Source organism: Fukomys damarensis, unplaced genomic scaffold (assembly GCF_012274545.1).
Source record: "Fukomys damarensis isolate Sample0158 unplaced genomic scaffold, DMR_v1.0_HiC HiC_scaffold_33, whole genome shotgun sequence".
Lineage (NCBI taxonomy): Eukaryota > Metazoa > Chordata > Mammalia > Rodentia > Bathyergidae > Fukomys > Fukomys damarensis.
Genome location: NW_022900945.1, coordinates 43,324,796 through 43,335,360, shown reverse-complemented (window position 1 = coordinate 43,335,360; position 10,565 = coordinate 43,324,796).

Here is a 10,565-nt window from a genome sequence, read left to right as displayed (position 1 = left end):
CGCACGCCACCGGGTGATCGCAGACAGGCAGGTAGGCAGGCAGCTGAAAAAAACCCCCTCTGGGGTCCTTGGGTCCTTCCTGGGTCTGTTGTCGCGCAGGCCGGGAGCTCACGCGCAGGCCGGGAGCTCACGCGCACGCCACCGGGTGATCGCAGACAGGCAGGTAGGCAGGCAGCTCGCAAAATTTTTAGTTTTGATAAACCCAATTTGTCAATTTTTCCTTTATGGATTGTATTTTGTTGCCATATATAAGAAAGCTTTGCCTAACCTGAGTTCACAAAATTTTTCTTTTTGTTTTTTTTTTATAGTGTTAGGTTTTACATTCAGATCTTGAGTCACTTTGATTTAATTTTTTGTATGGTACAATATAAGGATTGAAATTAATTTTTGTTTTTATATATGGCTATCACATATTTCAGCACTATTTGTTGAAAATTCCTTCTTTTTCTCCAATGAATTCTCTGTACTTTCATAAAAAATATTAGCTGCCCATATGTGTAGGCCATTTGTTTTCTTTTTAAAAAGAAGAAACTTGATTGTCTCAGAGCCTAGTGAGCCCCATCAATTACTCTTTATCCTTGGGGGGTCCTTTCTTGGGGCTTGTGGTTGAGTCCAGATTCATAACTTGGCCCGGACCTCGATTTAGATGATCAGGATGGAACTATCCCTGTGAACAGTAAAGTTTGTGTTTTGGATTGTCCTCTAAACCCTGATGGTGAGCTGCCTTTGTATGACTAGAAGGATGTACTACACATTCTGCTTTCTGCTTGACTGCTCTGTTCTCCTAATTGTCCTTAATTCCACATCTGGCTTTTTATTGAGTCCCAGATAGTTTCTTCTTCTCCCCTTAGACCGATGGCTTAAGGACTTGAGTTCTTCTAGTCCCTGACCTGAGCTATCTGAAATACGAACCTCTGTAGACCAAGGATGACTCTTTAATCAAAGACCATGGACCTGGTGGAAGGAAATCAGTCAAAGGTCACATAATAAGCTACTTTAATTGAAGTGGTTTGGTCTCCTTAGAGAAATATAAAATACTCAACTTATTGGCTTAAAATTTTTTATTGAGATATAATTCACATACCATAAAACTTACCCTTTAAAAGTGCACATTTCAGTGACTTTAAGTATATTCAGAAAGTTGTGAAACCATCACCATTATCTAAGTTCAGAACATTTTTAGCTTCCTAAAAAGAACCCTCATAACCATTAAACAGTCACTCTTCCTTTCTTACTCTTCTCAGGCCCCAGCAACTACTATTCACTTTCTGTTTCTATGGATTTGCCATTCTGGACATTTAACGTAAGTGGAATCCTACCACATACGACCTTTTGTGTTTGATTTCTTTCGTTAGCATAATGTTTCAAAGTTTATCAACGTTGTATCCTATACAAGTATTCCATTCCTTTTTATGGCTGAATAATATTCAAATGACATTGATATACCATATTTGGTTTATCCATTCATTAGTTGAATGTTTGGGTTCTTTCTGCTTTTCAACTGTTATGAATAATGCTACTATGAGCATTTGTGCATGCGTTTTTATTTGAACATATTTATTTCATTTCTCTTGGTATATACCTAGGAGTGGAACTGATGGGTCATATGGTAACTTTTTTTTTGCGCTGTGGATTAAACCTAAGGCTTTGCACATGCTAGGTAAGCAATCATTCACTGAGCTATATATCCATCCCTGGCAACTGTGTTTAACTGTCTGATGAACTACTGAACTGTTTCACAAAGTAGCTGCAGTGTTTTAGTCTTATCAGTAATGCAAGAGAGCTCCAATTTCTCCCATCCTCTCTAACACCCACGATAGCCCTTTAAAAAAAATTATAATAATTCTAGGTCATGTGTATACTTTCTTGATAGTGTCCTCAGGGTCACAGAAGTTTTTAATTTTAATGAAGTCCAAGTTGTATACTGTTTCTTTTGTTACTCGTGACCATCTGCTTTTTAAAATTAATACAGGAATAAAAACATTTCTCGTTAAGCCCAACAGATAATAAAATTACATACCTCCATTTGTGTTGTAGCATTTTAAGGGTAGAACTGATCGGTGGGAAAGGGAGGAAGGAAACGAGACTCTACTTGGACCTTAGATTTCAAAGTACAGTTGCATATTAGCTGCCGCCTTTGCCTGTGACAGCCTTGTTGTCAGGGAGAACGGACTCTTTGGGACTTGCTCTGATCCCTGTATGTTCAGTAGCTTTGGACTATGGGAAGCCACAGCTACCATTAGGGAGTTCATTCTCTGAACTGCAGCAATGCTACCTAAGGACACAAGAAAATGAGAATGAAGGGTGAGGAAGAGGGAGAACTTGGGGGTTCCGAATGCTGGGCATCCTGGTTGTGTTGTGTGAGCCACGTGGGAAGATAGAATCAGGAATACAAAGTGAGTAACAGATCTAGGAGAGGGAGGCACAGCGTGGCCACCAGAAGTGCTCAGCCCGTGATGCAGACCCTTCAAGGCTTCTTCCAGGCCCGTGCAGTGCAAAATTGCTTGACGGAGCAGTTTCCCACTGGTGGAAAAGGCTTAGGCCCTTGTACCACTGTCTTTCTCAGCCATTGCTTGGGAGCCACCTCTAAGAAAGGTGTGACTGTGCTTCAAAGTTGAAGTGGCCCCGAAGGAACTACCTGCTGGGGTCAACTAAAACCAACAGTGAGTCCTCTATCGGAAGGACTACATGGTGTCTCTACGGCTGCCACACACACAGACTCAAGGTTCAAATTCCAGCAGTATGTGACCTTAGGCAACCATCCTGCCTTAGTTTCTCCGTCCATAAGGTGAGGAATATGCTTCCTTACAGGGTCGTGGGTGGATCAAACGAGACAGGAATGAGCCCAGTGCCTGATGCAGTACAAGCATCCAAATACTGTTCACTCTTCCTTTTCACCCAGATGGAAATAAGCCAAGGGAACATTCTGCTTTGCAAACCAGTTCCCACCCTGTTCCTTTTAAACTTCACTTCCTCTCCAGCCCCCATGGCAGTTTCCTGATTCTCTGGATAAGCTGCCTCTGTGGCCCAGGGCCCGTGGGGTCTCCTGTCATTCTCAGCCTGGAGATTTAAAAGCCTCCATGGCTGTTGCCCTCCCAGACAGGGCCCGCCAGCTCCTGTTTGGGTGAGTCGAGGATCGTGCATCCTGGAATATACCAGGAAAAGGGTAAACACATCTCACTATCTCTTTCAGATGCCTATGAGTGCATCAAGGATTCCTGTAAGAAGAAAACATCGTGCTACTCTTCCTAAGTGCCTCATTAATGCCCAAGGACAGATTGCCCCTGCTTCATTTACCCTAAGAGGCAAGACAGAGACTGAATGGGAAGAGGATGTGCTCTGTGCGAGTCATTATCCGTCACCAGGGTGCTCTGACCACAGGGACACTGGTCTCCGAGGGCCTGTTACTTACTGTGTGCATGTGATTGGGCCTAATTCGCTGAGGAGTCCCAACTTGGTGGGGGCGCACACACAAAACAGTTTTATTTCTTCCAGTAACTCCTCGCAGCATACTGTGCCAGATCTCTCTTTTCCTGCTGGGGAGTAGCTCCCTTAACGACGTCTTGATTAGGCTCCATAACTTTCCGGTTACTTTCAGTTCCTACAATAGTTATTCTACTAATTAAGATTCAGTCTTTCACATTTTAAAAACTTTTATCAAAAACGCAATTCCAAGCTCTTTTCCTCCCTTCTCTGCAGCACATGCTAGAGCTGGGCCCTGGCTGTCTGGAGCAGAGGAGGGGACGCGGGGTTGGGTTGGAAGGTATTCCATCTTCTGCTTCTTCCTGGCCTCACTGGCTCTGGGCAGAGAGGAAGGATGGGTTAGAAGAGGCCTCTCTGCACAACTGTGGGGACAGGGGAGTGTCCTTTATCCCTTCTGGGCTTGTCTGGTTCTGTTAGATGCTGGAGATTTCACCCAGCCTTTCCCTCTTCTCTACTCCTAGCTGCACCGGGGGTACAGGGTCTCAGTGACCCGTGTCTCTCTGCCCTAAGTATTCAACTCTTAATTCAGCAGCACCCGGGCACACCTGGGCTCCTGCCCTTCTGCTGGTTTCTGTTCATCTCCATGTGCAACCTTAGGGCCTGCTGGATCCTTTTCCAAACCCTTTGAGGACCACATAGACCACATAGACCTGTCCTTTCTTTCTGGTCATGCTGCTGCTGGCCTTTCCATTGCTGCTAAATGGCCACTGTAGGAGGCTGCTTACTTTCAGAATCAGGCCTGAACATGGGTACCAGTCTCTAAGTTCAAGTGCAGCCCCTGAGCTCAGGGTACATACATCAAGCCCTTTACTTTTCTTTCCCACAGTGGGCAGTGGAATAGCAAGTGTGCTGGGCTGTAGTCCAAGACCTACAGGATGGCAAGGATCCTGACGATGCTCTGTGCCTCTCAGACATTGTGGTGAGCCCAGATTCTATTTCCCTTCTTTTTGCAGGCGTAGGGGAAGCACCTGCATTCTCTTCTCCACAGGGAAGAGGAGGGCGAGCTCGTCCTCACAGAAAGTGCACTCCCCAAAAGCCTGCTGAAATCTCCCTTGTTTCCAGTCCTGCTTCTATCCTGTCCGGAGGTGGGTTGGGTGCTGGCTCTTCCTTCAGCCCTGTGTAGAGGCGACTGGCTCCATCTGCTGGTGGTTTGCGGTAATTCTCTGGGGTGACTGGGCTGTTCTTAGAACATGTTGGGGTGCATCTAGCCTTACACAGCTGGCCTCCCCCTCCTTCTGGTGCTGGGATTACACATAGAACCTCACACATACTAACTGCGCATTCTTCCTCTGAATCACACCCACAGCTCTATCTTTATGTTTCTTTGACATTGTGTTGAGGTCGCTCTTCTTTTCTAGAAGGATTCCTTATTGAAATCCTTCTGTACTAAAATGTTTTTCCTTTACTGTGTACCTCAGGCTCTCGACTGGTAGTAATTTTCTACACATGCGGCTGGATCTTCATGGGTGTCTCGAGTAGTTTCTAATGTGTTGTAAGGGTAGCTGGTGTTTATCAAGCTCTTGCTACGTGCCAGCTACCATCCTGCGCATATGTTATACTTTATCTCATGCAGTCCTCACACCACAACCCAGTGAGCTAGGTACCATCGTCCCCATTTTGCAGATAAGAAAAACTAAACTGAGATACAAATGTCAGATAAGGTGTCTAAGGTCTATAGCCAGAAAGTGATATAAAAAGGCAACCTGAGCCGGGAGCTTGAACATTCTAATTTTCTGTCCTGCCTACTTGGTTAGACACTGGGGTCCCTCTGCTCCCTCACCTCTCCATCATCTAAATAAATATTTATATCACAATGAAGCATTTCCCACTATCATCTATCTATCTATCTATCTATCTATCTATCTATCTATCTATATATTTTTTTTTTTGCTAGACCAATGGAATCTGCCCAGTTGGGGCTTGGGCAAGAGCTGCACGAGGCCTGATGAAATGGTGGTTATCTTGGAAATGAGCCAGACTCCAGGACTCCGTTGGTCTTCAGCTCAGACCCTGTGGACAGAAGGTTGAAACTCTCTCATCACACATCTCCAATGTTTTGGATTAGTTGTTTTAGAGAGCATAGAATCCTGCCCACACACTCCAGGAGAGTCTACCTGAGCACTGGGGTCCATCTGAAAAAAAATGAGCATTTTTTTTCTCTTGTTTGTATAGCACATTTACTCTTAGATATTTGCAGCTGCTCTGGGCAGAGAAGTGTGATTAGCATTCTCATTTAATGGGTGAGAAAACGGAGGCACTGAGGCTGGCCACTTGCTCAGGGTCACACAGTTTATGTAGCTGGAGCTGGGCAGCCCCTGCTCTCTCACACTGCAGGGTGCATTTCTATGGGCCGTGCTCACCAGCCGGCATCTCTTTCCCTAATTTTAGCCGTGCCCATGGCCCTGGCTTCTGTCTCTTCCTTCAGCACTGGTTTCCTCCACATCCTCTGCTTTGCTTCCAAGGATATAAGCACCCTTCAGCGTATAGGTGCCAGGCTGAGAAGCCTTGTCATTGTGACCCCCGAGTTCCCGGAGGGGCTGCTCATTGCCTTTATCGGCCCCAGTCATGGTGGATGTTATTTATTGTCAGATAAATGTATTTCCAAATAAAACAGAAAACGAACAAATAAATGCGGTGACAGAGCTGTAAAAATCCCTGCTGGCTCGCTCACTTGAAGAAAAGCCTGTGCAACTAATTAACCCGGGCAGGCCTCTGTGGTGTTTGGAAACAAGTTTGGAATTAATATCACCCTTCTCAGTTGCCAGAGCCAGGCTCTAAATCTTTATTGGGTAGCAGTGAGAGAGACACAGAGAGTTACAGAGACCATGAGAGGCCAAGATGGAAAGAGGTAGAGGAAGATAAATACAGCTATCCATCCGCCACCGTACCCACATGTACCAGCTTAGCTACCTGCTGGGTCCTCAGCAGACAGATAGACGGACAGTGCTTCCTAAGAGTGAAAATTGAGAGGAAGAAACAGAGCTTTTGTCTAGTTCAGAGTACATTTCATTTCTGTACTGCTAAAGCCAGAAAATCACAGTCTGGTGAACTGGAAGGGGCTTGCAAAAGGTCATCTAATTTGGTGGTTTTAAAATTATTTTTAGCAGCAAACCCTTTCCTGAGATGAAATCATACGCAGAAGCACCACATATAAAGCAGATGAAAGTGACGCTGTTCCAGATGGAGCTTGCTGTTCCTTGAAGCCCCTCCTTCTCCCCCACTGGGTGGGCTTCTGCATCTTCAGGCTCCCTGGGGGCTCAGAAGCACAGCTCAGGGGACATCAACACTGCCTGGCCCTGTAGGGCAAGGCTCAGGGAGTGTCCCTTTGTTTTCGCTGGAGGCAGGCTTAGCCAGAGTCGGGAGTCAGCAGACAGGGTGTGTGGTAGAGTGGATACGCCGACTGTCCAAAAAGGCGGGACACCTACTCTCACCCCTGAACCTGTTGGATTTTTGAATTCTGGTGCTCTCCTTCCCTGGGAACCTTGTTGGCAGGAGCTGGGAAAGCCGGCCTACTGACCTTCAGGTGGGGTGGTGTCTCCGTGAGTAAATGTGGCTTTGCCTGTAGAAGGTTCGCATCCAGTCCACATCAAGTTCAGGAGGGGGCAGCAAGGGTGGGAAGGATACCTCCCTTCTCTGGAAGAGCATGCATGGTGGCTTGAAGGAGACCTCCCCACAGACCATCTGGGCATGCCGGTAGGGCTAACTGGTGACACAGGGAAATGAAGACTTTCTACGTTCCTTTTTTCTTGTAGAGGAAGGGAAGGCAGTGACTTGAAGCTGGAAAGCAGTCCTTGAATGGTGCTTGAGGATTTGTCTGGTCTTACCCGGGGAGATAGTCGCTTGCTTCTGGAGGCTCTATTCCCAGAAATAAGAGCAAAGTCTTGAGGCTGGGTGGATTGGCTTCTCCTGGAGCCAGTGGTGGATGGTGGAAGATGGAGGGAGATCCCAGGCACTGAATTTGGAGCTACCCCACCTCCAATTAACCCTGAATGTCCTTGGCTCGGACCTAGACAACAAAGGGGCACAGCAAGGAGAAGAAAACACAAATCAAGAAGTAATGCTTTTTTTTTGAAGGAGAAATTATAAATTGCAATTTAATCACATAATCACTTTGACACTCTCAAGCAAGCTAATTTCTTCCCTTGCCTCATTTCATCCACTCGGTGAGATGAATCTTAATGAATAATGTCCTATGAATATTTAATTTTTGATCAATTTGAATTTTCTCTTGCATACCTGCTGGAGACATAAATCAGTTCCCTTTCTACTCAGCAGGGGAAAGTTGGCCAGCAGCCTGGGTAGAGCTCTGCCCACGGCCACAGACGTGGTCAGCCTGAAGGTTTGGAGTCTGGTTTGCCACCATCTCACAATGTGACTCGATGTTCCTATGTGCCATGCCTTATGTACTTTCTAGTACAACTCTACCAGCAGCTGTCTAAAACCAGTGGCCATCTGGGCAGATAAATGCTTCTGAAAACGTCTTTCCACACAAGTTTCCTCTGCTTCATTTTTTTTTTAACCAGTGACTTAAGCTTCCCTTTTTATTTTTTTCTGGTACCAAGGATTGAACTCAGGACCTTGCACTTGGGAGGCAGGCATGGTACCACTGAGCTAAATCCCAGCCCCAGAAGCCTCCTTTCTGACACTAACTTTCCTTCCTAGCTCCGGATAGGTATTATTATTATTCTTCAAAAGGCAAGTACCTAGAGGAGCAGGAAAAGGACCATTCTTAGCTTCTTTCATGAGATAATACTTTTATTTGTACAGCGAGTTACAGTTTGCAGATCATGTATCTTTTCTTTTTGTGCCTAAACATCCTGTATTTGATCTCTCTTTCCTGAGAAAACAGAGCTGGCAGAGTCCTTTCTTACTTTGGGTTAAGAAGGATAGATATTGGAGCTCATACTGTGGAAGAACTGCTAAATTCAAAACCAGGCAAGCATTTAGGACCAGGATCTGGGGGAAGAAAGGGGGCAGTCCTTAACAGGGAAGCTGGGGGTGATCTCTATAAAGAGACAAAAATGATTCTTTTTTTTGAGAAAGTACCTTAGCTCTTCAAAGGGGATGGATGGTGTGTTTAAAATGTATTTTGGATGTATGTGTATATCCTGTCATTTTGTTTTCTCAGGGCTCTCCACCCATGAAAGCGGTAGATTTTAGTGGTTCAGGAAGGGCAGGAACCACCTCAGACAAAGAGGTCATTGCTTATTTTCAAATCTCAAAGCCAGCTTCTTAGTTTTGAGTCCATGAGGACCAAACAGTTCTGAAAATAAGGTTTTGTGTAGAAAGAAAACAAGTTTCTAAATTCATTAACCTCCTAATATGATCATAGTATTCTTCTATGCCAAGAGGGTAGCTATAATTCAGACTGAGTGTGATGGAATTTCCTTGGAAAGCTCATTCCTCCTCACCTGAAGGGAGAAGAGAAAGAAGGACAGTGGAGTCAGAGTGCCGGGTCCTTTCTTCCACTCCCATGTGCTGAATCACGGGATTCCACGCAAGTGTAGACGGGAGCCCAAGGGTTAATGTCTCTAACTTGGTATTTTCTTCAACCTGACCACAGGAGTTAAAGTGAAGGAAGTGGGTAGCTAGATGACACCGAGGCAGTTTTGTTGTCCTTGGCCTGGGGATGTTGTACAGTGGGGTTTAGAAGTCTTTTTAATTTATTTTTTATTGTCATCTGGGGGTTGAACCCTGGACCTTCACATTGCTCTTAGCCCCTTTTTTATTTTTTGAGACAGAGGCTAAGTTGGCCAGGCTGGGACTGAACTTGTAATCCTCCTGTCTCAGCTTCTCAGAGTGCTGGAATTACAGGCAATTGCCACACCACACCTGGCTAGGACATAGAATTCTTGTGTGCCCTGATTGAGGGACTAAGAGAGTTTGTGGTCCTGCAGAGGTCAGGAATTGGAAGATAAAATTCACAGAGCAGAGGACCTTGCAAGTGGATAACAAGGACTGAAACCATGGTCTTTATTTGTGAGTGCTAATATGTTATCCCAATAAATCAGGATAAGTTATAGAAAAGCTTTGTGTCTTAGCTACTTCTCACTCATTGTTGGGACAAAATATGGGTGCTCACACTTAGAAGGGAGAAGATTTATTTAGCTCAGAATTTGTAGAGGTTTTTGTCCTTAATCACCTGCCTCCAAGTCAAGGTGGCACGGCAGACAGGCATTTCATAGGAGAAACAGTTCATGGTGGGCAGAAGCTAGCAAGACAAACAAGGGACAACCACAGCTCTTTCTGTGCATTATAGCTCATCCAGGCTACTTAGAGCAGGTAGCACTCACACCCTTAGTCCTAATGCCCTTGAGCCTCGCATTGCACCATGAATCAATCCCAGCATCACACATTCTACATCCAGCCACCTCTGAAAAAGGACATGGCTTTTCCATGTCCTATGAAAGGCCTGTGACTGTGTGACAGTTTGGGGGGGACATCTAAATATGAACCATAACGTTTAGGAACCAGAGTAGATGAATAATGCAGGTAGAGGTCAGCTTGCACCAAAGATTACTTCTCTCTCATGACTACACTGTCATTTTAGCTCTGCTATATAGTTTTATCACTAAGAAAGAGTTAGGGTGGTGGTGGAATGTTCTGGGAGTCCATTTGGAAGTCTGAGCATTTACTCTGCAGAGAATGAATCATCCAAAGAGATGTTTATGCCAATAGCAGTAATTTGTAAGGCTAAATTTTTAAACCCAAGTTTCTGAACATGGAAGTTGAGACAAAGATGATTTGCAAGTATTACTGAATGGTGCAGTCCTAGAGCAAGAAGAAAATGGAAAAAAGAAAAATAAGACAAGGAATTGAACCACAGCCTCACAAGAAATCCCATTTAGTTGTGCAGGCACATGAAGTTCTTTTTCTTGGGCCACGAGAAACCACCACACCTCAAAATAGTTTCTCTCTGTCTTTGTCTCTAACTTTGTCTGTGCCTCTCTCTTTCTCAGGCAAGGGCAGGGATAGTTCAAGTTTATCTCCTGCTTTTTCTTCTTCCTTGTCTTTTTACGGTCAACATTTTGCCTTCTGTCATATTAACTCTCCTGTACCATGTGGTTGTGTTACCTCATCCC